General features: G+C 37.7%; 1 long non-coding RNA gene across 1 annotated transcript in view; it reads right to left on the reverse strand.

The window, feature by feature from the left end:
- Positions 1-8011: 8011 nt before the first annotated feature.
- The window catches only part of LOC141570672 (uncharacterized), a 67788-nt gene continuing 48434 nt past the window's right edge, over positions 8012-27365 (reverse strand). The window contains exons 2-3 of the long non-coding RNA XR_012494968.2: positions 9336-9390; positions 8012-8540 (exon numbers count right to left, since the gene is read on the reverse strand). This is a non-coding gene — a long non-coding RNA (uncharacterized LOC141570672). The remainder of the gene's footprint in view (positions 8541-9335; positions 9391-27365) is intronic.

The raw sequence follows: 27365 nt of genomic DNA on the forward strand, positions 1-27365 counted from the left end.
AGTCAAATTTGTCAATATTTTAGTATTTCCTTTGATGCTTCTGGATTTCTTATCATAGTTGGAAAGTCTTTTCTCACTCCCAGTTTATAAAGAGATGAATACTTGCTTTGTTGTGGTTTCACTTTTTTACATTTAGATATCTGGGTTATTCGGATTTCATTCTGGTAGCCAGTGTGAGATATGGACCCAATTTTACTTTTTCCCAAGTGGCTATCTAGTTATTCTAACAACATTTATTAAAAACAGTACAGTAAGCCCTCACTTAACATTGTCAATAGGTTCTGAGAATTTAAGTAAAATGACCTGTAACAAAACCAATTTTACCACAGGCTAAGCATTCAAGCAGCTCATCAATGTAATAACGAAACAACGTTGAATGAAACAATGCTATATATTGTTTCATATATATGAAGGACCTGCTGTATATTTTCACCAGTGATTTTAGGTGTCACTTAACTTTTCACATATAATTGCTCTATTTTGAATTTTCTATCCTATCATTTTGTGTGTCTATTTATATATCAATGAATATACACTTTTTAAATTATGGGGGCTTTATAAAAATGTTTAAATATCTTTTAGGGCTAATTCCTGTCATTGTTCTTTTTTCTCGTGGTTTTCCTACCTATCTCTACTCATGCACTTCCAAAAGAACTTTAGAATCTCATAGAACATTCCTAAGAATTGCTCCGCTAAGGGATGGGGAAGCTGAAGTATCTATCTACTGCATCCCAAACCTTACTGGTTGAGGGTTGCTCTGGGGGACATTACACACCCGTATTTATGGGCTGCCCCACACAATAACTAAATAAGCTCCCAAAGAAAGCCATTAAGCCAAGAAGCAGAGAGGCCTGGGCCAGGTGAGAAGCTGTCAAGTTAGATGGGTAAACTCAAGAGGTGGGACACCTACCAAGTCTGCTGCAGAGGCAAAGAGCAAAAGGAGCATTACAGCTAATCAGGCCCCCTTTAAAAATCTTTTCAAAGAAACTTACCCAATGCCTTCCACTTATATATCACTATAACTGAATCACATGGCCACCCCTACGAGTACTTGCAAAGCATCCTGAAAAGGCACTTTATCTGGACTTTTATGAGCTGTTATTTGCTAGAACTGCCTACTACACCTGCCTGTCTTTTTAAACTGTTCTTAGTTCTTGGTTCAGTCTTTGTGTGCAAGCCTATTTTTCCTCTGATTAAATGTGCTTATTACTAAGAAACTATTTTAGTAATAATAATATTAGTAAATAACAAAAATAATAGTTTATTTTAATCACTTTTAAACTACTTCTAATGTTAAGGCAGTTTGAGGGCAGGTCTAGATAAAAGGAAAAAATGTGAACATTTGTTTAAAAAAATAATCCTTACTTTGTCTGTTGTGTGCCAAACACTCTTATTAACTCTCCTAACCACGCTTTGGTGTAAATACATAAATAAATGAAGTTTGAGAACCTTAGTTAATAAACTTTTTAAGATAATACAGCTAGAATATGGCAGAGCCAAGCATCAAGCCTGGGTCTGACTTTATACATAGTTAACACTTATTTTCCTAAACTACAAAAATATCCAAGTCCATTTTTCTTCTTTTGAAAAAAGTTTTTTTTTTCCCTGTAGGCCAGTAGAAAATAAAGAAGACAATCAGTTGTGTTTGAATGGCTGTTGATTAGTCATTTGCAGGTCATCTGAGGTTTACATCACTTAGATCAGCCTCAGGTAAAAAAAAAAAAAAAAAAAATCTTCAATATGGTTGATAGTTTTATGACTACACCACTTAGTCCCAATAGAGCACTTTTCTCTGAGAATTCCAACCCATGTGATGAACATGAACCTAGATAGAAAATTAAACTCATATATCACTGTATACTCCCTTGTATTTATAGGAAAATTTACAGAAACTTCTAGCTTATAGGAACAAAATGACTTTTCAGTTAAGTATTTACTCTTGCTTAAGAATTTTAAATCAAAAACAGATCCATAGTATTTACTCTTGTTTGAGAATTTTAAATCAAAAACACATCCCTATACATAAATGTGGAAGTTAAGAAATTGTACATCAAGAAAATGATAAAACACTAATGAATGATTGGGACTTCTGGAATGTTGGAAACTTTTTACGATTGTCGTGTATTAATTGAAGCAGCTATACTGGCTACTTCTTGGTTTCTTTTTATTTGAGAAAAACAATCAACTATTTTTAAAACCACTGCTTTTTGAATTTTTGTTAAACATAGGCTGAGATAATCCTGATACTGTCATCTTGACATTAGCTGGTATCTATAAAATATAACAAAAAGTAAACATGTAAGTGATGGACATAATTTGGAGCACAGAAACATTTTATGGCTTGCTCACGTTGCCAGGAAAATCAACATGCGTTAGGGCCATTATCAAGGAAAGACTGTAGATAACGAAACCTGGTTGCCAAGGACAGGGAAATACAGACAGTGGACGTCCCACCTTGATTTGAGCTTGGAAGTACGCAGTATTAAGAGACTGTTCAGAGAGTGTTACAGAGCAGTCTGAAAGAAGTAAGTACCTGGTGGAAACCTTGATGGCATCAAAAAATAAAAGAAGAAAAAGGAAAGGTTCTGGTTTTGTGTAAATATGCAAATCCAAATGTGTGCTTAGTGTGACTGCTGGTCAGTGTAAATGATTGAGAGATATGATTGGTTCTTATAGGTTTGTTTCCTCTGCCTATCAATATTTCTGCAAGGACTGGTTCTTAGCTTGGGAGGCAGGATGTTCGCTCTCTTGGCAGAGCTTGGGACTGTGGCCGTCAGACACAGGATTGCTTTTTTCTTTAAGGCTCCCAAGCCATGGGGCAACTACCTGGAGGGCACAGAGGGGGGCTTTCAAAATAGAACAGACTAAGTGATATATTTTATAAGGTAGATCTAAATGACATACGTGCATTGAACTCTGTTCACTGAAAACGGACTAAATTTTCTATTTTAACACTCATGGAACATTTACAAAAATTGACTATATATTTAGGCCACAAGAACCTCAGTAAGTGCCAAAGAGCAGAGATAATACAGACATAATTATCTGATCACACAGCAAATCAACTGAAAAGCAAAAAAACCCTATTATCTGGAATTTTAAAATTCTTATAAAACTCTATAGAGTCAAAGAGGATATCAAAATTAAAATTTCAATTTAATTAAAAAACATTGGTAACACTGTATGCTAGTATCAATGGAATACAGCTAACACCATCCTCAGAAGAAAATTAGCAGTTTCAATAATCATATTAATAAATAAGAAAAAAAATACATGAATTAACCACCCAGCTCAAGAGGATAGGGGAAAAATTAATAACCAAAAAAAGAAGGAAAAATGAATTAAGAAATGTAAAAGCAGAAAAGAAGAAAATAGAAACAGAGAAATGATGATCCCAATGAATAAATTTAACAAATTTAGATAAACAACTAGCTAACCTGATCAAAAGTTAAAATTAAGAAAGCACAAATACACATGATAAAAATACAAAGGAAAAGAAAACAATCATAGGAGATTGTTTTGCTCAACTGTCTGCAAATTTGAAAATCCAGATGAAATGAATCATTTTTCTACAAAATGTCATTTACTAAAATTGATAAATTAAAAATCTAAACAGTAAATATTAAAAACCTAAGGAAAAAAGTGTCAAAATGGTAAGCTCCCAAAGTCCAGGCCCAGAGAGCTTCACAGGCTATTTTACCAAATTTAACAGAATAAATAGGCTCCAATGCTTTTTAAATTGTTTCAGAGAAGAGACAAAAAGAGGAAAACTTCCAAATTCTAATAATAAAAGTAGCATACTCTTGTTTACAAAAACTGCCAACAATTGCACAAAAAAAGAAAATGACAAAAATCAATTATGAAAATGATGCAAAAAATCTTTACCAAAGTTTTAGCAAACTGAATCCAGCAGTACCTTAGAAGAATGAAAAGAAAAATAGTTTTCCCCCTATGATCACAAGAATAATTCAATATTATTCAGTATGTTAGGAAGTGGTTGGGTATAGTTAGTTGGCTCACTTAGCACTTATTTTAATCTCTTTTTAGTGTGCCATCCTATACTGCAGAGATTGGAAAACTCAGAATTCTCATTTCCCAGGCTCCCTTGCAGCTAGTGTCCTCAAAGTAAATTATGTTTTGCCAAACAGATGTACCTGTGGGAAACTTGATTTCAGAACTCAATAAAATAGGGAAAGAGGTGCTGCCTGAGGTATAGATTTTGCTGGGTAGACTGTAACAGACATAGTGAAATTCTGGAACTGACAGTTCTAGCATCAGTTTCCTGATCTAGAGGTAACAGATAGAAGGTGTGTTCCTGGGACTAAGAATTCTGGTGGCAATTTGTTATTCCCATATCACATTAAGATGGTGTGCTCCTGGAGCTAACAATGGGAGTGTGACTTCCTGACTGTGGCAGAGGGAGCGGGTCTGTTGGTGGACCAGTTCTGCAGTGTGATTCTGGGAGTTATTCCTAGAGAGCCTGCGTGTCCAGCTCTCCACTAATTTATAAGCAGTTCATTCCCTGTATTAAATCCCTTTCTGTTTTCTGCAACTGAACTCTGGCTGATAAAATAGATTAAAAGAAAAACAAATTGTATGATTTTTCTCCAAATACTCTAGAAAGGCATTTGATAAATTTCAACATCCATACTTGATTTTTTAAAATCTTCATAAAATAGGAAAAATGGATATTTCTTAAAAGCCAGCATTATGTTTAATGAAGAAATACTAGAAGCATTCGCATTAAAGTCTATAGCAAGACAATTATATCTACAATCACCACGATTATTATTATAGTTCTGAAGGTTTAACCAATGCAATTAGACGAGAAAGACATAAGAGGTATACACATCAGAAGAAAGTTACATCTATTACTATTTACAGATAATTGTATACCTGGAAAACCCAATAAACTCAATTATAAGTCTATGGCAAACAATATGAGAACTTATGAGATGGATGGGTACAAAATTAGTGTGTGAAAATCAACTGCCTTCTGTATACAAACAACAACCAGTTAGAAAACATATACCTCAATAAAAATAAAATAAAAAAATCAGAACAGAAATAAAGACCCACATTACAACAGCAAAAAAGAAAATACCTAAAATTAAACTAAAACCTAGTATTTGATAAAGATGATGTTTTAAATTAGCAACCTAGAGAGGACTCACAAAAGGATAACTTTCATGCATGTCTAAAAATGCTTTTATTCTGTTCACACCAGGAGAGTTTGGCTCAGTAGAGAACTCCAGATAGAAAGAAAATTTCCCTCAGAATGCTGAAGATATTTTTCTGTTGTCTCTTATATCCAGTATTGCCACTGAGAAGTCTAATACCAATCTGATTCTTATCTGTCTATAGCTAATTTGTTTCTTTAATTTGGAAGTTCTTTAAAAAGCAAAACAAAATCAAATCACTTAACTCTTTTCTGCCAGAGGTATGAGCAGAACTCAAATCCAATACAGCACTGGAGTTTTCTCTCCATCACGTCTGATACCATAATGCCTATTTACTGTGGATAATATAATGCCAAAATATAAGTAAAATTAATCTTCAGCCAATTCAGCTTATATTGTTTAATGATTTTCTACCAATGGAATTTGAGAACCTCACCTTTCTTCAACTATATAAAACTGCATTTCAGTTTTTATCCACCAGATGTCACCTGAGAAACAATAAATAACTGTACAGAGTCTATTTGAGTCTTTCAAAAGAAAAATATTTTCATCTTTTATGCATGAAAATTAGAATGTTCTTGTTATGATATACCATTAATAGGGGTAGGAAGGCGCATTAACAGTTGAAACCCTGGCAGGTAAATAAAAACATTTACTCTCATATTTAGACTTTCAAATATAGTCAACTGATATTTAGTCTCTTAAATACAGTTTCCCAAATTTTCTAATAAATCCAAGAGTTCTTTTAAGTGAAAGTTGTTAGAAGAGTTTTTAATACTACCAATTTCTATATGATATAAACAGTTTAAAAACCAAAAACAAATGTCAACTACTTACACCAGAATGTAAACCGAAAGAACAGAGACAAGTAGCTTTGAAGTTCATGAACTAATTTTTACTAACAACCTCATTCTGCCTTCTGTAATCTATTATTCCCTAATTTGTGTGACCAGACTCCTTAAATAACATACAAACCCTGCATGATCTGGCCCCAAACCACCTTTCCTGATTCCCCATCTCTCTCTCCTGGTTCTCCAGCTACCCTGGGCTTCTTTCAGACCCCCCAAGTACTAGTATCCCTTTGCATATGTTAGCAGCCCTATGTGGAGTGGGCCTCTAACCTTTCATTTATCTTATTAGTCATAATTCTTCTGGACACAGTTTGAATGTCAGTTTTTTGTTACCTCCACCCCCATCAAGACTGGGATCCCCTCTATCTGATTTTCCTTCATAATAGTTGTCACCATTTGTTCTTATCTATTTGTGTAATGATTGGATTTAGAGAGTAACCACCATGAGGCACCCCTGTATCTTTGCCATCTAATCCTTACTAGTGCTTAAATTTATATTTACTTATTTTTATTTATTTATGATATAAAGTGCTTAATAAATGTACATACATTTATCTTTACTTATGTTGTTTATTTATCAATAAAGTGTTTAATAAGTATAAATAAATAAATAGCACTTAACAAATATTTGTGGAAAGAATTATTGAATACAACTCACAATGTTTGTAGCCTCCCCTATTAGAATGCAAGCTCCATTAGAGGTGATATTTGTTCTGTTCACTGTCGCATCCATAGCCTGACAGAGGCCCATTGTAGGCATCAATAAATATTTATTAAATGGGTCCATGGATGAATGAAGGAGTATATATTTTTTAAACCCCAAATAAAAAAAAATAGGACATATGTGGACATGTGTATGAAATGAAGACTAACTTTAGACATATGGGATAGAGTGTTGCCAAATACGGGAGTAATTAATGTCTTTTTTTAACAACTATTTTTGTCCACTAATGAAGTGGTATGTGGATAACGTAAACACTGGTCATCTACGAGGCACAGACTAGGTGAAATTACTTTACTTATTTTTTTTTAGTAGACATTTTGTTTCTAATCACTATCACTCACTTAGGAACCAACCAAAAACATGACACAACCTTTTCACCGGGTTTCCCTCCTTCATAGAGAAATTGTAGAAAATTTTCAACTGGTATGGTGCAGTGCCATTACCATCTCATGGGTTAAGTGGAGGAGCACTTCCACCCAGGGAAGGGCTTGGACTGGGGATTTTTCTAGGCACTGCCACAACATGGCACAGGGAGTCTCGTTGGAATTATTCAGTCAGTTATTCCATAAATGTTATTCATTCATTCAACAGCTTTCTATTGAGTAATCATTATGTATGTACCAGTTAACATTGCTTGAAGCTAGGGCTATAAAACCAAATGAGACATGGTTCTTGCCCTCAAGCAGCTTACCATCTTTTAGGGAAGACTGGCTCCCAGATTAATAGCTGAAGTCCAGTATGGCCCACATAAATACCATGCATAGGGTATTATAGGAATACACAGCTCGATATTAATTAGTGCTGTGGTTGGGGGTCCTCAGGAGAGCTTCCTTTAAGAGGAGACACCGAAGCTTGGTTTTCAAGGACAAGAAACATTAATTGCATTAAGAAGGAAAGGGCAAACAGATTCTTAAAAGAGAAAATAACCTGGGGGAGGGCACAGAGAAACAAGCCACAAAGGCAGGCTTGTTTGGGGAACTAGAAGAAAGGTACCATGCCAGAACAAAGCATGAAGCTGTTTCAACTAGAAGCTACACTGTCTCCTCGAAAATAAGACCTAGCTGGGCAATCAGCTCTAATACATCTTTTGGAGCAAAAATTAATATAAGACCCAGTTTTATGTTACTATAAGACTGGATATAATATAATATAATATAATATAATATAATATAATATAATATAATATAATACAATACAATACAATATAATATAATAAATATAATATAATATTATCAGCATTAGAGCTGATTGTCCAGCTAGGTTTTGTTTTTGGGGAAACATGGTAGGAGACTCAGTGAATCTGAGAGTTGACAAGTTAATTCCTCCACCCCTACTCTCACAGCTCAATCCCCTAATGAATATATATATTTTTGCACATAAGGCAAAAATAAGTTAGAGATAATAGAAAAGAAGTTTTCAACATGAGTGACAGTCATGGAAAGTTCAGGTTTACAAAGCATGAGCTTCTATTACTGGTTTTCTAGGGAAACTAATTGAAGCTGGTCATAGAGATCAGGCAAAGATCTAGTAAGAACATGTTGCATCTGCAATAACATGCTGTTGTCGCCCAGGTTCTATTAGAAACCAGAGCCTAGGAGGAAAGCTTCTGAGCTGCCACTTTTTAGGAAGGTGCAAAGAAGCAAGAGAGAGGGAAAAGAAAGGGAGGCAGGGGCACAGGTGAGGGACGCTTGAGTCAGCCTGTTACCGGCAGCCAGTAGAGTTAATACTCCATCTCACGGGGTGTGTTCCGTCAGACCAAATAAAGCACTGCGCTCCCAAGGCAGCCTGTCAGGAGAGAGGAAGGGAAAGGGATTGATCTGCCAGCTTTTTCCTACTCCCCATATCCCACTGGTTAGATTTGGGTCCATGGAACATTAACTCCTCTGGAAAGGCGTCACTCAGTCATTTGTCAGGTGTTTTGGCCACCCATTACCTTTGGGCACCTTTTGCACTTGGAGAATGTCCTAATTTTAGAGAGTTGGCTCTCCAAAGTAGTCAGGAACTTTCTTAACAGCTTAGATTGGAGAACCTAGGGTCCGGGTTCTGCCAATCACCGACCTGACTGAGATCTCCATGAGGAAGTGAGTGATGTACCTCAAGGAATCTATCATGGCAGGTAAAGGGAGAGGCAGCATGTTCCGGAAACCAATGCCAGAGGTTTCGCAGTGGCCTCTAGAGTCGCCCGCTGAGGATAAAAGCTGAGCTGTCTTTGCGTAGTGACAGTGGGGTATCGCTTGGCGCCATCCTGCTGTGTCAGTTGCTTGTGGCTCCTGGTCTCAGAGCATCCATGCTTGCTTCTCTCACTGAAATTCTTAGAACTACTTAAAATCTCTAATAAAATTCGCTTTTCGCTTAAACTAGCTAGAGTGGGTTTTGTTTCTGAAATCAAGAACCTTGAAAGATTGATGTAGCCTAAAAATAAAGTTTGGATGGTCTTCAAGTTATGACATACTTCTGATCCTAGATCTGCTCATTTATGTGGAAGACATCTCATTAAAATTCTGTTCCATATCCTACAATCATAGAATTCTAGAATCTTAGACATAGAAGGATCCTTTAAAAGATTATCTTATCACTCACCTTTGGCTTTGAGCAAATTTTCATATGACACTCATTTGAGGGAGCCCAGTTCCTCCTGAAACAAACAAAAAGGTAATTTGTACTGGCTGAAATGTCTTTGTACTCGCCATCCAATGAGTAGGGTTGAGGGGGCACTCTTGTGAGAGACAGGTGAAGAGCTACAGGCTATAACCTAATTTAGTCAGATACTTCTGGTAGAAAAAAAACAGTGACCTATAAATCAGTAATTTTCCTGCCATATCTAGTGAAACCAGGTCACTATTTCCAGCCCTAATTTTGTTCCCTGGTCTCTTAGCATTTAGCCATGTCACGAATTCCTTTTGATAAGGTTGATTAGTAAATTTGTAGGAAAAATAAAAATTTAATGCAAAGTCCATAGGAATTATTGGAAAGTGTCACTTCATATGGTATCATCTATGTCCCAGGTATGTCCCAGCTGTATTATACTACGATAATAAATTATAAGAATTGTTATGGCAATTTTCTTCCTTTCAGCACATTAAGAAAAATCTGGTGAAACTTTCTTTTGATTTGGTTTAATTTCCCTCTTGAGTGGAAGGTTATAATGGCCAATGGCTGCAGAATATTTGAGTTTGATCTTCAACTTAGAACTATCTACTACCCAGGGATGACTGAGTGAGTGTGGGTGTTAGGATGGGGTGGGTCTCAGAATCACCAGAGGACACTGTCACCACTCTCCTACCCGTGGTTCTCATACACGGCCCTTTAGGTTAGGATGGCAAAGAAACAGGGTTTAGGTCCGGCTGATCACACACATTTTAAAGCAAAATGCATTAGCTGGCAAGATGGCCCTATGCAGTCCAGAGAACTCTGCCCCAAACAGAACACCTAGAACTATTTTTAAAAATAATCTACCGTAGTCACAAAAGGGGATATAAGCAAACCAGGGTTGCAAAAACACTTCTAATAGTTTTATAAGGAAGTGTTTCTCTAAAGTAAACCATTCTGTGATCCTGTGTCTGGGGATATTCTGCTTCTCCTGTTGTTCCTCCATTCCTCTTGCTTATGGCTCCTTAAACAAATTCAAGGCTACTTGTCCTGGTCCTACAGGGTATGTGGCCCCCAACTGAGAATAACTTCAGGAGAAGTGGCTGCTCCTTAACAGAGTGGATTATATGCTGTGTTGAGCCAAAACCAGATTGAGAAGCATTAATTTAGAAAAAATAGAGAACAGGTCTTGTAATATCTTGCTTCCCCTTGATTTCAAATGATAGTTACTAAGTCTGATTTCACTGGATTTTAGTCCTTAATTACAAACACCATTCTCAGTAGGCAGCGGGACTTGCCCTTTCTCACATTGAAACACACACACACACACACACACACACACAGCAAATTCAAACATAAAAGAGCACATAGTGACAAGTTCTCTCCTACCTCTGACACCCATTCACCTGATTTCTCATTCCCCTTTTGTAGAAGTTACTATTGTTACCTGTTTCTTGTTTATAATCCCTAGAGATAATCTTTCTTATATGAGCAAATCCATGTATGTGCATTTCTTTTTTTTCTCCTATTTTTATGCAAATACTTATATGCTACATATACTGTTTACCTACGCTTTTTTGTTTAAAAAATATTTCGAGATAATTCTATGCAAACATATGTGATTATTCTTTTTGATGGCTGCAGAATATTTGAGTGTAATCGAGAATCTGATAATCTCTCAACCAAACTCTAATTACTCTATTTTCTCCTAGTCTCATATCATTGTCAACTCTAAAGTAATTACAGAGTGTAGCAGCATTTGATATTAGCCAAATAGTTTCACTTTTCTATAGGAAATGCCATTTAGGCGATTCAAGGGTACTTTGCTAAAAGTGAGATATTTTTGTTGTTTTCTTTTCTTCTGTATTTTTAAAGGCTGTTTTTAAAAGAAAGACTATAAGCTCTACTTTTATAGTCATCCTCTCCTCTTGGCACTGATCCTTTACTTACTTATCCTAAATATATGCAGGGTTGGTTTTGTGTTATTCCCAGTATCTTTGATAGAATTCTATTTCCTATTTTCAGTCAGGGTTAGGTGACCAGAGGACACAAGGTCTGAAAGTAGCCTGGAATTTTTGAAGGATGGGGTGGAAGCCAAGTTCCATCTCTGTCCTGCCCCCAAGGACTTCTCTAGCTGTCTTGACCTCAGAAAACCTGCCTTTGGAATTTCTGTTGGCCTAACATTTGGGAAAAAACAATCTGATCTTCTGGTCCTTTCCTTAGACTTGATAAGATTTTTTTTTTTTTTTCCCTGATGGGGTCACAGGGCATTGCCATAATCAAGGGATCTCTCAAAGTCTCAAAGTCCATGACAGTGACAGTGAATGAAATCTGCTGTGTTGCCCGCCCCAGACACCCGACCAATAATTTCCAACTAACAATGGTTCTCTTTCACCCTGTGACCAAATACGAAGGCAAGAGAGAGAAGCTAACAATAATTCTATGTATTTCTACTGCTACCAGGACTCACAATCCCGTAACACCATCCTTAGTACAAGGAACAGTCCAGAGAATAAAAACCTTAGGGCAAATAACTCTTTTTAGAAAGAACAAGCAACACCAGTTTTGGATGTTGTGGCAGAGATGGTCAGCTGTCCTACAAAAATGTATGGTCCCCTTCCAAAGGTAGAGTAGTTTAGAGAATGAGCTGCCTAACCAGAGGCAGCATTTCCTAGCCAGCTTGCATTTAGACACACTGGTTCTCACCAATGGAAAATGAGCGGAAGTAATGTGTGTAATTTTTGGGTCAAAGAGGTTAAAAAGCTAGTATACCTTCTCCCCTCTGTCTGTCTCCATCCTCTGGCTGGATGTTGACAAAAAAGCTGACCTTGACAGGAGAGAGAACCTCCTTCAGCCTGGGTCTCTGAGTGATTCTGTGGAACAGAGCTGTCTCCCCTCTTCCTCACCCCTATCTCACACTTCTACTTGGACTCTACATAGCAAGAACTAAACTTTCATTAAGTTAAGCCATTGAGGTTTCAAAGTATATCTGGACCCAGGGTCACATATGTCAGCTAGCATATGTTAACTCATATAGATATTAACCATAGAAAAACTCTTGCACAAAGAAACATATGCATGAATATCAATTGTAGCATTGTTCATTCTGTAGAATAAAAAATGGAAAAAACAACTTTAGTTTATTCATATGGTGAAATACTACGCAACAGTTGAAAATGAATAGGTCTGCATATACATATATCAATATAGAAAAAAATCACAAAAACAATATTAAATGGAAAACGCAAGTTACAAAAGACTGTGTATAGGATGATATCATTTTATAAAATTTTAAAACACATAAAACAATACAATGTTGTTTGTGGACATATATCTGTATGGTAAAAATACCAAAACATGTGTAGGAAGGATATAGTAAGGTTAGTGGTAAGCACTGGGGAAGGAAGAAGAAAATGTGGTGGTGGGGTGGGGATGGGGTGGGGGAAAACTTGAGCTATAATTGTAACTTTCATTCATTTTAAGAAGGGGAGTTCTTAGTATGGTTAAATTTTAATGTTGGGGTTTGAGGACTCCCTCACAACAGTACCCCTCTTCCCACCTAAATTCTGAACCAAATAAAGAAGGTCAGAGTCAGACAGATCAACAATGAAAGATCACACTTATTACTAGGCAAGTAAATGATGACAGTGTGGCTCAGATCTCAAATTCTCAATACTGGATCCCAGAATAAAAGTGCTGATCCAGTCGCCAACAAGACTGGAGTCTCCAAGGGCCTCCCACATGGGTACCTTCGAAACTTAGCTCCTTACCTGGCAGAAAGCAACCAAGAGTTTATGCTCCCTGTGGCCAAGTACGCTCTCAAGAGGAAGAAGACAGCAAGGAACAGCCCTAAGCACGAGTAATTCCTCTTCCCAAACTTAGGGTAGACCCTTCACCTCTCATGAGCTGACATCACCAAGAGACCAGGAGTCTATCAATAGTTGAGATCCCTTCACAGACGTGGAAATCTTAGGAGTGAATAAAAATGTACCACTACCCTCTCTCCAAGAATTAGCGTCTCCTTAATTCTGGAGATGGGCTACATAGGCAGCTGTTACATTATATTCAAAACTATTGTGTTTATTTTAAATAGTATGTAATTAAAATTTTAAGTTTGATAAACCCTCAATGTAAATGCCTTATAACTCTGCCCAGAAGCTCTCCTCTGATACTGAAAGCATTCTTCAGTGGCAATATTTCATTTGTATTAAGATCCATAGTGAAAAACAAAAGCACTAAGGCCAAATATTTTTGCCTGACATTATCAAAACATTGTCAAAATGAGCCTTTCAAATGTCCTGGTGTTTGTCCAGAGGACTGTGCACTTCGCTTTAGGGAAACAGCCAAATGGACCATAACACTGGCTTGATTCAGGTTCAAGTCTAAAATGACAGTTCTCACCTGAGAGAGAGATCCCAGCGAAGTGGTTCACTGTTGATGAACTCTAGAGTTGGACCTAAATTCGAATCTAGATTCTCCCACTGACCTACTAGCTGAGTCAACCTTGGGCAAATTACTCAACTCTCTTTCCATCTATTTCCTTACCTGCCTGGTCAGGTTGCTTGTAAGGTTTAAATTAGGTTGGGTGTCTAAAGTCCCCGCAGCTGGCTGACCAAGTCAGCAAACAGGGCCCCGGGTTTCCCGGCACACGTGTACTCTCCTTCAGAGATCCATTTCAGGGCATGCTCTCTGTGGAGAACAACAAAATATGTTGCTCTGTGAAAGACAAATCTTTCTAATCCACCTAATAGATAAAAGCTATTGTATTTTATAAACTTCATTTAGAAAATACATTTTGTTATGTGATTAGAACAAATGTCCAATATTTAACTTGCTTCGATAAAATTTGGGCCAATCCTCTTTCAGTTTTATAAAAATATATTCCTACTAGAAGCCAAGCTTCTCACCTGTCCTTGGAAATTCTTACTCAAATCTGTGTCTGTGTGAAATGCTGAATTCTTGCTAGAATTAATGTTCCCTAGTTCTGTCCAGATCAATGTTAAATAACTTACATGAAGAATATTAAAGCTTGTTCAAGACTATAATTCTTTCAGATATTTTGCTTGACCTTTAGAACTTCCAGATTTAATTCTGGAATTAAATTTATTTTCTTATTTGATAATTGTCTGTCTCCTTTCACTGGTATGTAAGTTCTGTGAGAACCTGGAATTTCACTTGGTATATACCGTGTTTCCCCGAAAATAAGACCAGGTCTTCTATTAATTTTTGCTCCAAAAGATACATTAGGGCATATCTTCAGGGGATGTCTTATTTTTTCATGTACAACAATCTACATTTATTCAAATAGAACAATCATGTCATCTTCTTCTGGAACATCGTCATAACATACTAAATGAGCCCGTCTGGCTGACGATCTTAACTGGGGCTTATTTTCGGGGTTGGTCTTATTTTCGAGGAAACACAATAATAGGAACTTAAGTCACTGTTGAATGAATGAATGAATGAATGAATGAATGAATGAATGAATGTGCCACCAAGGTTTTTAGTACACAACTAAAAAAATAGTGTCCGAGCTAGAAAATAAGATTTGTATTTAGGCTAAGCTTCTTTCATCTAAATGCATGGATTAGTACCTATAGTTTTTCTCTAAACTCAATAAATTACTTTTTAACTCTTCCCTTTTTCATTTATAAAGTTAATCTAGAATCTCTCACATGCATGAACTGTGTACACATTACACAGTATGAAATTTAAATTTAAATTTAAATACATTTTCAATGATATCTATGTGCTAACGACAAATAAACTAGACATGTTTGGTCCTAGGAGAGATTCCTGAAGAACTGGATGCCTGCTTCTCAGTGGCTTAGTTCACCACTATAGGTAATTTAAGGGGCTGTTTAAATCTCTCATTCTGTGTGGTGTGTTTGTCTAATTTTAGTACTAGTACAAAAGAACTTCTGTTAGAGGTCTTTCCAAGAGTTAATGACATAATTTCTTCCATATGACACGTCTATTTTTACTTTTTGTGAAAATATTGGCAAACTCCTTTCAGGTACAAGGCTATTTTCCTTAATGGGCTTTTATATGTTAACTTTTCATGTGTTTTTTTTTAAACTAGAAATGTAATCATAAACAAAAAGGAGTGCTTAGAAGTGATTTTTATTCACTTCTGAAAGAGGGACTTGACTTTTGACCATGATCCCAGAGACACTGAGGGAAAAATTCCCAGCAGGCATTTAGGTGAATTCAGCATTCAGGAGAATTCCATTTGTTTGCTGGCCTTAAAGATGTTTGATAAAGATTAATAAGGAGGGATAATTGCTAGTTAAAACACTTCCATAGACTTTCCAAGTAGGAAAGTCCTGCCTAAATGGCAGGAAATAGGATTCATGTATTAGAATACATTTCGAAAGCACATTCTAAATCGTTCTATTTGACAGTCTTTCAGTCTCCAAGGACATGCTGTGCCTTGACCTAAATTAACTTTCCCTAAAGAGTTCTTATTTTCTACCTAGATTTTTTTTTTTTTTAAGTTGTGGGATAAAATCCTTGCCAGTTCATTCATTCATTCATTGAACAACTATTTAACTACAGACATGTACAGGGGAAACTCCAGGCTCTCACAGAGCTTATGTACTAGTGGAAGAAGACAGATATTGTCAACTAGGCAAATAATAAACAAGATAATTTCGGTTAGTGACGAGGACTAAAACAGGAAGATGTGATGGAGGATGTGGGTGGGTGATTGAGATAAAGTTGGTTGGGGAAGTGCCATCTGAGCTGAGACCCAACCATGAGCAGGAATTAGCTCTGTGCAGATGTGAGGAAACAGTGTTCCAGGCAGAGAGAAGAGAGAGGGGAATCAGGTGCAAACACCTAATATAGGAGCATGCTTGGCATGTGCTTGGAAGGAAGGAAGGCTTATGTGGTGGACCCACATGAGCAAGAGTGGTAAATGGAGATCAGAGAATTGAGTAGGGTCATGGAATTTGGATTTTATGCTAAAATGAGAAGTTGGCAGGAGATTTTGGTCAAGGGAAGGGCATAATCTGGTCTGTTTTCCAAGATTGCTCTGCATGCTGTGTGAAGAATGGAACTATTTTAGCTTTGTTATTTGGGCTGATACCAATTTATTGAGTTTTGCCTGTGTCAGTGAAAGAATTATCTTTATATTCTTTTTTTAATTAATTAATTTATTTATTTTTGCAAATCCAGATTTGTTTTTGATCCCTCCCCTTATTCTTCCTCATCTTTAGATGTGACCTCCAGAAATAGCAGGGCCTTTTAGGTAACAACCTTTCCTATCCCCAGGGAACATGACCATAATGACCCTTAGTATAGGGGGATAATCAGTTTATTGCCTCATACTTTCCTAGAAAATGCACTTGTTTGTCTGACCTGGAAAACCATGCTGCAACTACACCAAAAAACAAGAATTTTTGACAGGTCAGCTATACTTGATTCATTAAAGTGACTGTAGTTTTCTCTGAAAGTATTAAAGAAACCTGTCCTAACAGATTATTGCCCTCATGACACAGGCCTCACACATGGCCAATTGTATAGATTTTCTAAGGGAGAGACTTCAGAATTACGACTGAAGGATAAACCATTTGAAGTATGCACTGCATCAGGCCCTTGATGGACAGGGCAAGTCTATTCTCCATGACTTCACTGTGACCTTGAACAATAACAGTGACAATAGTCAACATTTACTGAGCACTCAGATTTTGTCAAACACTCACCTAAACCAGGCGCTGCCAAACTTCTTCTGTAAAGGACTAGACAATAAATGTTTTCAGCTTGTGGGATATCTGGTCTTGTTGCAAGTACTCAATTTTGCTGTGATAGTAAGAAAGCCAAAGGTAATATGTAAGGAAAGAGTGTGGCTGTGTTCCAATGAAACTTTATTTTCCAAAACAGGCAGGAGGCTGGATGTAGCCCACATGACCTGTCTTATATCTTACACGTATTAACTTATTTGATCTAAATGACTTACATGTATTAAGTTATTTGATACTCAAAACACCCTGTTTAATTTACGGATGAGAGCTGAAGGCCCAGAGAGGTCACGTAACTGGCCCAGATGGCACAGCTCATACATTATAAAGCTGAGGTTCCTGCCCACGCAGGGCGGCTCCAGAAGCTGAGCACAGAATCACTGCGCAGAATCATGCTTAGTCATCTGGAAACCTCCTTGACAAATGAGATACCTGGTTTTTTTACAACGTGTCTATCTCGTAGGATTGTTAGAGAATAAAATGCTGGGGAATGGAATGAACCAGACAGTACAATGCTTGCATCAGCACAGAGCTTTGTGGGGAGTTATCCAGTCACTCCACATTTTTGTGTCCTTTTGGGATAATATTTGAGGGCTATCTGGGGTCTCTGCGTTACTGCGGACACCTGTGTCTGGCTATGTGGGATTGTCTTGGCAGTTCATTGAAGATGGTACTATTAGCAGCCTAAGATTTTTCTGCTTCTGTCTTTTCCTTTATGCACTTAACACGACTACTGCAAGGATCAAATAGAAGGGAAAGAAATACAGAGAATTATGGAGAGTAAAGAATTTCTGGGACAACCAAAATTTTCTAACAGAGTATGCATACAGTGAGAAACTTTATGTTTCATTTTATTTCTCTGAAATATGGATAGATATGTGTGTTCGTGCTGGGGAACGCTCTTAGATTTTTAAAAGATTAATAAAAATGTTTGGAGTTAAAGTTTAACTATTAATTTGGAGAGCAAAGTTTTTATGATAAAATCTATACCATCTGTGTTAATAAGCTAAGTGAAAGAGAAAGTTTGTTGGGTTACAGATTTGAACTCCACAACTCACTCTCTGTACATCATTTGTAATGCTATAGGTCTCCCTTTTTATATGTCTATTGAAAAAACGAAAGTGTGCAATAGAAATTTATTTTATGTAGAACTTCTATTTATTATTTTTACATTTTTATTGTAAATTTTATTTTGAAATAATTATAGCTTTACAATAAGCTGCAAATATATATATGCATATATATATACATATACGTATATGTATATATATGTACCGTGTTTCCCCGAAAATAAGACCTAGCCAGACAATCAGCTCTAATGCATCTTTTGAAGCAAAAATTAATATAAGACCTGATCTTATATAAGACCCGGTCTTATATTATAGCAAAGTAAGACCGGGTCTTATATTAATTTTTGCTCCAAAAGACGCATCAGAGCTGATTGTCCAGCTAAGTCTTATTTTCAGGGAAACATAGTGTATGTGTGTGTGTGTGTATATATATATATATGTATATATATATACATATACGTATATGTATATATATATATATATATATATATATATATATATATATATATAAATGTATTAGCTTGGAGGTCTCCACCCAGTTTACTCCAATTGTATCATCTGCATATCTATAGTTCAATATCAAAACCAAGAAATTAATGTTGGTAGAATACACAGAGCTTATTTAGATTTCACCAGTTTCCCAGTTTCACATGCCCTTGTGTGTGTGTGTGTATGTGTGTGTGTGTGTGTGTGTGTGTGTGTGTGCAGTTCTATGCCATTCTGTCACATGTGCAGATGAGTATTACGACCACCACAATCAGATACAGAACTGTTTCATCAACACAAGTCTCCCTCACGCTACCCCTTAATCACCGGCAACCACTAATCTGTTCTCCATCTCTCTAATTTTGTTATTCCAAGAATGTTATGTAAATGGAGTCATACAGTACGTAATCTTTTGAGATTGGCTTCTTTACTCAGCTTAATTCTCACTGTGTGTCTCAACAATTCATGTTTTGTATTTCTGAGTATGGATGCATCACAGTTTGTTTAACCACTCACCTAGTGAAGGACATTTGGGTTATTTCCAGTTTGGGGTTATTATGAACAAAGCTGTTATGAATAGTCACATACAAGTTTTTGTGTAATATAACTTTTCATTTCTCTGGGATAAATGTCCAAAAGTGCAATTGCTGGGTCATATGATAAGTGCACGTCTAGTTTTAAAGAAACTATCAAACTGTATTCTGGACTGACTGTACTGTTTTATTCCTATTTATCTTAAAGTACATGTTAAAAAAGAAAATTCCTTTGTTATACAATATTAACTGCAATATTTATTATGCATGTTTTAAATGTAATTAAATCATTAATTTTGCCACCTCATAAATTACAAAATTAATCTTATATCAGATCTAGTTTTAACTACAATCCACGAAGAGAATGTAATCCTCTTCATGTATCCCCTATTGAATATACTTTATGTAGTTCATCTTTATTGATGTTTACCTCTCTAATATTATAAAAATAAGATAGTCTCCACAGCACTCAAGAATGTGGGTTTTGGAAGTCAGTCTTTGTGACAGGGAGTCCACTGTCTCCCCTTAATGCTGCCATTTTGGAATAAAACTGCTTTTCTAGCCACCAAAAAAAAAAAAAAAAAAGAATGTGGGTGGTTTTTTTTTTCTCCTTTTATAAATGGAGAATATAAAGCAAAGTGAAATGAAAAGATTCTTCCAATATCCTATAGCTTAAGAGTGGAAAATATAAGCTTTTATCAAGGTGGCTCAAAAGTAAATGTGGAGGGGCAGCCGGTTGGCTCAGTTGGCCTAGAGCACGGTAGTCTTAACAACAAGGTGGCCGGTTCGATCCCCGCATGGGCCACTGTGAGCTGCGCCCTCCACAACTAGCTCGAAACAACTACTTGACTTGAAACTGATGGGTCCTAGAAAAACACACTTAAATAAATAAAAGTTAAAAAAAGAAAAAGTAAATGTGGAAATAACTTGATTTTTATCCTTTTTTTCTTTACATTTTCATGTACGTAGACCAAAAGATAAGAAACTCTTTTTAAAACAAACAAACAAACAAACAAACAAAAGTGCTTAGAAGTAAAGGTAGCGTTCTATATATAAAGAGCAAACAGAAAGGAGGACAACTGGGGCGAAATAATTTCACGAAGTACAGAAGAAAAAAGACTCCAAGATCTCAGCTGCAATATTTATAACTCAACTGACAAGTTTTTCTTGAGAATTCATTATATGCTAGACATTGTATAGTAAGTATTGTGGGGAGATGGGAGTTGAACAATATAGAATAAAAAGTATAATGCCATCCAAACACTTCCCGTCCAGTTGGGAGACATGTGGATCTCACATGAAGGTACAGGAGAATGACATACAACAGCGTATAATTCATGATAATAGCTGACACTTACATTGATTGTGGGCCAAACCCTGAGCAGGGAGCTTTGTATACATTACTCACTCAAGCCTCACAACAACCCTGTGAGGTCACCGTCATCATTCCCATTTTGCAGATGAGGAAAGTGAGGCTTGGAGAGTTAGTTAAAATATAACCTGTCATTTGCAACAGTTTGGTTTTCCATGCTCACTGAAAATGTCTATCTCCTGTACATATCTTTCTTGCTCTGAGGATGGAATGGACAGCTCCCCTCCTAAAAATATGTACAGTCCAACTGGAAGGCAGTTGTAGGGTATAATCTTCTGTGGCCAGATGTGGCACTGAGACTTCGTCATATTAGCACTGCATATTGAACTCACCTAAACTCCAGGAAGCAGGAATTAGAGCCCAGAGCTTTCCATTCCAGAGAGCTTTATCTCCTTCACTATTGTTTTCCATCTTTATTTTGGCCACAGAACCCTTTTTTCAAACATTTCACACTGACAAAAAGGAAAAACAAAGAATTGCTTTGGATGAAGAAGAGAGTGGGGGAGAAGCCAGAGTCATACCTGCTTCCACTACTTCTCACCCCTGGAGGCCCCTGAGGGGATCATATTTAAGCAGTTACAGCACAAAGCTCTGCTGTTTCTTCCTTTTCTGAACCAAGACACAAAAGTATTATCCTGTTGGCCACAACTAGATGAGAGTCCTGGTGAGCAGATGAAGGAGGCTATTTCTCACCTATGTGGGTACCTGGAAGGCCCTGGTAGCCACAGAGTCCTAACTCACCTGCTCTTCACCTGCTTGCTGACACCAACATTCCACAGTTGGAGCATTCATGTGCAAATGCAAGTATTTTCAAAGCGGTAAAAGTTGAAGCTATTGTCAGTCATTTGCACCTAAGTCTAATAAAGAGTGAAAGTTTTTAATAGCTAGGAGACAGAAGGAAACACGGAGGAAGAAGGGAAAGATTGTCCAAACTGGGAAGCCAGGGGGCTTAAAAAAAAAAAAAAAAAAAAATCTCTATTTTATAATGTTGCTGAAATCCAGCCTTGAGTAGGAAGTTTCTGGCCAGAAACCTTCCTGTTGATTCGAACAGGTGAAATCCTGTCAGAGCAGAGGCAGCTCAAGGCACAAACCAGCTGGACAACGCATTTACTTGGACTCTCATACAGGGCTTTAAATAGCAAACAATGTGTATGTCCAGATTTCAGAATTTGATATGGAACAAGAGGTCATTTAACTGCTCTTTAAAACAAGCAAATCTTTTGAAGTAGATGTCACTGCTTCCAAAATTATGCTGTATCCTTCGGAGGCTTTCTTTCTTACTTTGGCACCATGGGGCTTGCTTTGGGTTTCTTAGATTAAAAGAATATGATAAATATATTCAACATTAAAAAAAAAACACAAGGCCACAGTTATATATTTTCAAGAGAGAGAACTTTCACCTTTACCTTTCTGATGTGAGTCTCTGATACTCTGCCAGGATTTGATGTTGAACCATTAACCCATTAGGATGATATAAAAATCTGTGTCTTCTGCCCCATGGCCCACAGCTAGAGGCATGCAACAGAAAAGCTGAGATGACAGATGATGGCTTTCAGAGCCCACTGGCAGATTTCAGGGTCAGAGATTTCCAAAACAGGAAAATGTCGTAGAGAGTTTCTATGTAAAGATTCTTAAAGGCAAGCCTCTCTCTTTTGACTATCCTGAACCATTCATCTTTCTTTTGTGCAGAGCTAAAAGATTAAAACAACATGCCAGATGGAGCACACATGCCTACCTCTCCAAATCCTTTCAATTAACAGGATACATGTTTTTAAAATAAATAATAAAATAATACTAGGAAACAAGAACGACGGCCATGAACAGAATTAGACATTTTGGAAATTCCCTGAAAGATGGAAAGAAGACAGCGTTAGGGACAGCCGGCACTGTTGGAGGGGCTGCTGCGGACGTGGGAGCTGTTCTGGCAAGTGCTCCCAGCCCCAGACGCTGGGTTCCAGATGTGGGGAAATGAGTCTCACACACTATTGAGAGTGTACGTATATTTGTACAGGCTTTACTGACAGCAAAGCGGCAATATGGGTCATTTTAAATGTGTACAATTTTCTATCAAAAAATTCCATTTCTAGGTATTCTTTCTAGAAAAATACATGCGTATGTGCCCAACGAATACAAACAAGATCTCCATTATGGGAGTGATTGAATTATGTTTTAATCATTTGATATATTCATCACAGGGAGGAAAAAACTGTACTGATATGTAAATGTCAAGTGCCAGCATGTGAAGGTCTCCATGATACGGTGGTAAGTTTTTGAAAAAGTTTTTCAAAAGTAGTAGAACAACCCATAGCACCTGATTCCACTTACGTTAAAAATTTTTTTCATTGGTGATTTTTCTATATGTAAACCTGGAAATATATATAGTATATTTATATCATGGATAGAAAATTGTCTAGAAGGATATATAGCAAACCGTTGGCCATGACTGCCTTCTTCTATATATTTTGGACCTTTAAAAAAAATGAGAACATATTCATGTATTGTGTAAATTTTTTAAAAATTAAAGTATTTAGAACAGAGAGGAAAACAGATATTTTAAACATCCAAGGTACTAGATTTAATGAACTTCTAATTAATAGAGTCAAGTAAACACATAATGTCTTACTGTACTTGTTCTGAGTCTCCTAGTTTTAAAAACTTTGTGTAATGGGAGTTACTGGAAGGCAGGGATGGGGGTTCTTGCTCCCCACTAGGCCTCATGGATAGCGCCCCGGCGGGGAGGGTTGGAAGTCCCTTGTTAACTACTGCTCCACAGACACTGACGGGGGAGGAGAGAAGCCACTGCCATGGGGGGTGGTGACTGACTCTCTGACACCACCCCAGAGGGAAGGAGGAGGAATGCCTTGTTAGTATCCACAGAGGTTGGAATTTCAGGCCCGCACACGGTCTCACCTGACACCGTGGATGGAGGGGTTACTTCCTGACAGGAATGAGTCTCCGCTTCCTGTTTGGCCTTTTCTGACACCACCTCTTTGTGGCCTGGGGAGGCTCCCGACTCAGCCTTTGCTGGAGTGGGGCCACAGTCTTCTCAGTGTTTGGAGCAGAGTGGTTGTTATCTAAAAGTTTTCGGCCTTGCTAGGCTGCCTTTTTCCTGGTCCTTTGGCTAGAGAGAGCAGGCTTTTGTTGGGCATTTTTGAGTCAACACCCACTGGCTTTTCTGGGTGGCTAACTTCTTTAGCACCATGTCAGGGATATAAGAGGCAGAAAGAAAACCCCGGGAATTCAATCCCAAGTTGTTCCATGGGTTCCTGCTGTTTGTCGACAGTCTGCCTTACCTCTCCACAATTCAGTCTTTTTATTTTTGTTTTATACATAATGTCTAGGGCTTTTAGTTGTACTTAGTGGGAAGAATAGGGAAGAGTGTGTACTCCACTTTCCTAGAAGTGGAAGCCCACTTTTTCCTTTTAAAGTGTTCTCTATTTTGATTTAATTTAATATATATATATATATATATATATATATATATATATATATATATGTATATATACATATATAGTATATATATTATACACTAGTAATATAGTAATATAATATATACTATATGTATAATATATATATATATATATATATATATATATATATATATATTTACTCTGATAAGTAAAACAATAAAAAGATGTATAAAGAAAACCTTAGTAACATAAACCCCACCTCTGCTACCCTCTTATTATTATCGCCCTTCCCGAGATAACCAATGTACAGGGCTGACTGTGTTCTTGTCACCTAACTTTTTTTCCATGTTAATGCGAACATCCATAAACATAAGTATGCACTTTTTGTTTGGTTTCGTTTTGTAAAGCTGGTCTTCTCCTTGTCAAAGATAAGCAGGCTTTGCATTGCGTTTAAGTTTAGAAATTACTGGAAGCACTATTATTAGAATACTGTGGAGAGGAGACAAACAAAGTGAACTGTTCTTGCAAATAGCAGAAGACACTCTGCACTTTCAGTGTGTGGGAGAAAAAAAGACAGAGAAGGGAAAGGAAAAAGGAAAAGAAAACAACTAGTGATTTTTCTGACTGTGTATGTACATTGGAAATCATTAAAGTAGTTATAACTTACAGCCTATTATACTCTTCTGTACTTGGAATCTGATTCTGGGATATATTAAAGAAGGGGAGCCTGAGGGTTCAGAGGTGCCCAGTGAGTGTGATGTAGGAATATTTATCTGTGAGTCCCCAAATCATGTAGGAATATTTCTGGGTGAGTCCCCAAATGATGTAGGAATTTTCTCTGTGGGTCCCTAAGGCACTTTTGAGTGAGTGAGTGCTGGGATCATGTGTCGTGAGACTGAAGAATGGAAACACTGGCCCAGGAGAGGCAAAGAGTTTTAAAAAGAGGATGGCTTATTGAAAGCAAAGGGTCAGAGCTCCGGAGCGGGAGGGGGGGGTCCTGAATGGGGCTGCCCAGTGGCTGAGGCAAAAGTTCTTAGTTTTATACTTTCCCCTACCTGCTTGGGGAAGGGGGCTGGAGCCTTCCAATGGAATTCATCTGTCAGGTTTGCCCATCCTGAGGGGATTAACAAAATAACCCATTCCTATCTGTCAGCTCTGCTCCTTTGTCCAGCCAGAAGGAACTTGAGATTATTTATTAACCTCAAGGCGTAGTCTCATGTCTTTGTCCAGGAGTGAAGGAGACATTCCAGAACCTGGAGTTTCAGGATATGGCAGCCTTTTGTTTATTCCACCAGGGACCTTCCTGTCTACCTAGCAACATGTTTAACTAACCTGTCTCAAGTGGACTGCGGGAAAGATGACTGTGAGTTTCGTTGTGTGAGGGCCCAAGAGTCACTCTGGACCAGGTCCTAACAGAAGTGTGCCTTCCTTCTCTCTGGCGAGCACTCCCATTGCTGCACTAGGGGCCTGGAAGGTCCCATTAGCTCACAGGGAGAAGACTCTCCAAGGGCACCAATTCCTCCCAGCTCAGGACCACTGCCCAACAGGAGGGGTTGTGGAGGTGGAGCTCTGGCACCTCTGCTTTGGTGAATGAAGTGGAGCAGGCTCAAGACCACAGAGCCAGGTGACCGCCCTCTCCACCAACACGTGTGACGGGGGTCTTGACAGCCAAAAGGGAAGTGAAACTTTTTCTTAGAAGCAGGTCTGCTCAGCGCAGTGACAACTGAGCTTTCAGAGCCCTGTGGTTTCGGGAAAGGAGAAGGCCTATTTTCCAGAGCCCAGGTCTGTGGAACTCACATCACATACTGTCAGCTTCCTCTGTAGGTTCTTAGGTGGGGCGAGGCCAGGCCTCTTGAATGACAGGAGCAGTTCACTCTTCTTCCCCACTTTCAGTCAAGTCACATGGTCCACATAAGGTTTGGCCACGAGAATGAGGGTTGCTAACACTTGGTTATCTTCTTGTTTAAATAGTGGCTCAAAGCACAGACTCTATAGCCATATGACCTGGGTTTCGATCCTGGCTCCAAGCCTTGTGAACTGTGACCTTGGGCAAGTCACTGATCCTTTCTCTTCCTTGATTTAGTTCTTTGTAAAATGGGCATAGTAAATATAGGCCTGATGTGAGGATTAAGTAAGTTAGAACAAAGCCAGGCACATGACAAACACTCTTAAAGTATCAACGTGTTGGTTATTACTGTCTGGTTTTCCCAAACTCAATGCTTTTCATGAATGCACAGAGAAACTGTGGTGCATCTTTAAGAAGCTCACAGTGTTCTGAGTTTCATCCCTCTCCTTGGCTTATTTTAGGACAGAGGGAATAGGAAGTTAGAAAACTAAGTGACCATCATGGAAAGGGCTGGGAAAGCGATCTTCTCTGAATAATGAGTCTGAGAGTGGGAGGGAATAGATGGAGAGATGGCTGGACAGCTGTATCTAACCAAGGGCAAGGGAAAAGAGGTATGTATAGAAAGTCACAGCTGTCTTACAGATTGAAAATGATTGGCAAACAGTGTTCTGTTTCGTTTAAAATTCTTGTTTGAAGCTTTCGAATCAGCATCTTGCACAAATTGTCCTCTGTGATAGAATTTGGGAAGGCTGTGGAGGAAGGTTTTCTCTCCTAGGAAGGCGTGGGGTTGTCATATTATCTGCTTCAGAGACTGAATAGAAAGGTTCTCCTCCCCTCTCTGGGCTGTATCAGCTTCCCTCTGCCTGGTGAGGGAGGCCAGTCATCCCACATCACTGTGTCCTGTTCACCTCCAAATTTTAGGATGCCCTGGAGAGTTCAAGCCTCCAGGTCACTCACTCCTCTCAGAAGTCGACACCATAAAGAGTAACAATGTTTTCAGTTTTGTTTCTGAGTGTTGTCTTCTTACCGGATATGATGACTTTTCCCCCTTCCTCTAAATATAGCCAGGTTAATTGGGTGTACTGTTTGAAGCCAGGCTCAAAATAGGAGCAATTAAATTCATTAGACCTTTGAGGGATGAATTAGTTGAAAAGGTATATTTTTTTCCCCAGGAAATGGCACAACAGCTTTAAACCTGATTCACAGCTACATTTCAATGTTCTCAATATTATGAGATGGTCTGGGCATTGAATCTTATAAAACCACCGTGTTTCCCCGAAAATAAGACCTAGCCGGACAATTAGCTCTAATGCATCTTTTGGAGCAAAAATTAATATAAGACCAGGTATTATATTATATTATATTATATTATATTATATTATATTATATTATACCTGGTCTCATATTATAGTAAAATAAGACTGGTCTTATATTAATTTTTGCTCCAAAAGATGCATTAGAACTGACTGTCTGGCTAGGTCTTATTGTCGGGAAATGCGGTATTTATACCTCACCATCCTAAAGCAAAGGAACTTTTCTGTTGTTGAAACTCTTCCAAGGAT

The sequence above is a fragment of the Rhinolophus sinicus genome, chromosome 3 (assembly GCF_057876585.1).
Source record: "Rhinolophus sinicus isolate RSI-liver-muscle chromosome 3, RSI-T2T, whole genome shotgun sequence".
Taxonomy (NCBI): Eukaryota; Metazoa; Chordata; class Mammalia; order Chiroptera; family Rhinolophidae; genus Rhinolophus; species Rhinolophus sinicus.